Below are 3,784 nucleotides of genomic sequence, written 5' to 3' on the forward strand. Positions count from 1 at the left end.
CTCCAGTGGCTTAGGTGATAAAGAGGGTGTCCTTGACTTTTTGACGCAATCAACCCGGGTTCGATCCCACCTTTTGCCAAACTTTTTTTTTTTGCATACACACAATGCAGAAATTCTCATCATTCTCATCGACTTGGGCTTTTTGCTTGTTTTCATTGTTTTCTTCTTTTGTCCCTTCCCAGACACCAATCTCTTTTTTGCCCTTTTTCCGGTGTTCCTAACATTTTTAATGAACTGTTACAACTATCCCCACCCCAAGCAGCCATTACATAACTAACTCTTTTAGCATGTGGGTTTGAAGTAAGCATTAATGTATAGCATCAAATTAAACTAGAGAAATGGCTATTTAAGATTATGTAAGTCTATGTAAGTACATAATCTATGTAAGATTATTTAAGTATGTTTTTTTTAAAATCTACTTTACAATGAATGCTAGGCAAAAAATAATCTTGCTGAAAAAAAAATACTTTCTTCCCTGAAAATCACATTTTTGGTGATAAAATTCACAATCTTGCTCACAGACACATGCCACTTCTCCTGTTAGCTCAAAATGGAGATGGGAGTGTATGAAATGGATGACATCACCATAGGTTGTTTCTGATTGGTCAAAATGAGTGTTACCAATAACCCCATGTTACAACACTCAACGGTCTCAGCTACTTGTATTTACAGTGGGCCTCATCTATTTACAGGATATTTCTTAATTCAAACAGACTTAAAGAGAACTCATTTTAGTGTGTTGAATATAGTTTGATTAGAGTTGAATAAAGTTGAAACTCAGAAAAACATGTTCCCTTTCATCCCAAAAGCAAAATAATAATAAAAAAAGATGTATAAGGAATCTAAGCTTATTCTAAAATATTAATATCAGTTTAAGCCATTCATATTTTTTGATGCATAAAATGTCATATATATATATATATATATATATATATATATATATATATATATATATATAATATATATATATATATATATATCTATATATATATATATATAATATATATATATATATATATTCTTGAATTCTTTAGACACATGAGACACATTGCCTTGATCCGTATGATGCCACGTGTATCAGTCATACAGAATTCTCACACCTTCTTTGACATTTAAATTGTTTAGAAATGGTCAGGCATTTTCATTCCACGAGGAAGCATTTCAACCTATAAATAGATACAGGTCTGTAATAAGGAGATCTATTTTAGGACTTTAGACACATTTCACTGTGCTCTCCTTAGTAATTTTTATGCTCTTTAGCACTTGTATGCTAAAATATTATTTCATATTTTAGTTTTTATCATGTAGTATTCTAATTAATGTTTATGTGGTTGAATATCATGAAACCTGTTAAGAAGTCTGTCCTCTAAAAAAATAAATAAATAAGAAATTATATTTACCACAAATATATTTTTATATATATATATATATATATATATATATATATATACTCTATATATATATATATATATATATTGTGTGTGTGTGTGGTGTGTTGTGTGTGTGTGCATGTATATATATATTATATATAGTTTATTATTTCACAGCATCAAAAGTTTTCACACACACACACACACACCACACACACACACACACCACACACACACACACACACACCACACATATATATATATGAATTTGCTAAATATAATTTCTTATTTTTTTTTTTTTTTTAGAGGACAGACTTCTTAACAGGTTTCATGATATTCAACCACATAAACATTAATTAGAATACTACATGATAAAACTAAAATATGAAATAATATTTTAGCATACAAGTGCTAAAGAGCATAAAAATTACTAAGGAGAGCACAGTGAAATGTGTCTAAAGTCCTAAAATAGATCTCCTTATTACAGACCTGTATCTATTTATAGGTTGAAATGCTTCCTCATTGTGGAATGAAAATGCCTGACCATTTCTAAACAATTTAAATGTCAAAGAAGGTGTGAGAATTCTGTGTGACTGATACACGTGGCATCATACGGATCAAGGCAATGTGTCTCATGTGTCTAAAGAATTCAAGAATTCTAAATATTTGACCCCCAATTAACTATCAGCGAGTCTGCAATTTTAGACGAGGGTTATTCATTTTTGTGCTTTGCCTGAGAATTAAAGCTATGATGTTTCTACAGCAGTACTCTTCCAGTTGAGATTTAATATAAAACTGTTACTAAAGCAAAACATTGATCATAATCACTATGAGGATATGTAGTTTGAAAATTGGACTAGATGACTAATGATTGTTGTGCATAAAGCAGTCACTGCAATGAGAGTTTGTTGAATGATTTATCATGAAATCTATGATACGAAAGCAGGTATGCTTGTGAGATGATAAAACTGTGTGGAAAAGCATGAAGTCATTGCTGTTAAAGACTTCCTTTTCTTAGCTGTGGTGTATGCTATAACACACGTACACAGTTAAAATGAGCTAAAGGGGTTTTTGGTCACCTTCAGCAGGTGTTACACCTTTTGTCATTCATTTTAGACAGGTGTTTGGCTCATGCTGTTTTCACAATGATATAATGATGACTGGTGGGTTTCAGGGAGTGTAGTGTGTGACTAGTGAGTGACTAGTGAGGCCTTTTTAAATGAATTGAATAAAAATGTATTTAATTTAAGAATTTAATGTAATAAGTTAAGAAAATAATAGTAATTGTGGTTTGTATTTTTGTTATGTATTTTTTAATATATATTATATTATAATATATATATATATATATAATATATATATATATATAGATGTTATGTATTTTTTAAACACTATTATTTAGAACTATTTTTCATTTTATTTAACTAAAATTTTAATTTTAGTAATTGTGGTTTGTATTTTTGTTATGTATTTTTTAAACACTATTATTTAGAACTATTTTTCATTTTAGTTCAGTTTTAGTTTTTATTTATTTACAGCTACATGTTGTGCTTTAACTAAAATTTATTTCAGTCAGTTGCCCAGACATAATGTATAATTTTTGTTATATGTATAATCTAATATTTTTTTCCATCCTATAGTTTTATTTTATTTCAGCTTTATTTTAATTAACAAAAATGATTAATATTTTTAGTTTTAGTTAATAATAAATATGTAATATATAAATAAATGCTATATATATATATATATATATATATATATATATATATATATAAATATAGATATATATATATCTAAATATCTTATATAGGCGATAAATGTAAATACATTAAAATATATATTTTTTTTTTAGTTTACATATATTTTCTAATTTTTTTGTTTGTACAGTACAGTTGCATTAGCTCAGATGTAGGAGGGGCAGATAGATTTAATGTCATTAAACTTGTCATTAAAATACAAGTGTATCTTTCATGCCTGAGGGAGGTCAGATAATGTGTGTTCACAGAAGATAGAAAGGTCAAATTTGTGTGTGTACATGTTTGGAGTGTCTTTCTGATGAGACTAATGTTTATGTGGCAATTGTATGAAACTAGCTGCTTGTCACAGTGCAGTCGGCCATCAAAGGCTGTGGGTTTGGTTTAAAAAAAAATTATATAAAAATATGCGCACCTTGATTTCAGTGAGATGCTTTGTATAAAAATGTTTGTAAACAACAGAATTGCTGGTAAATAGTCATTCTGACATGTTGTTATAAACGACCCCCCCCCCCCCACACACACACACATTATTTTATTTATTATTGGATTATTTACCTTCCAGAAATGCACAACTAGTTAGCATTTCTTGTTTCATTTGAATATTAATGGATTTTGCTCAAGGAAAAAGTAAAAAAAATAAATAAATAAATAAAAAAC

This window comes from Cyprinus carpio, chromosome A5, assembly GCF_018340385.1.
Source record: "Cyprinus carpio isolate SPL01 chromosome A5, ASM1834038v1, whole genome shotgun sequence".
Classification (NCBI taxonomy): domain Eukaryota; kingdom Metazoa; phylum Chordata; class Actinopteri; order Cypriniformes; family Cyprinidae; genus Cyprinus; species Cyprinus carpio.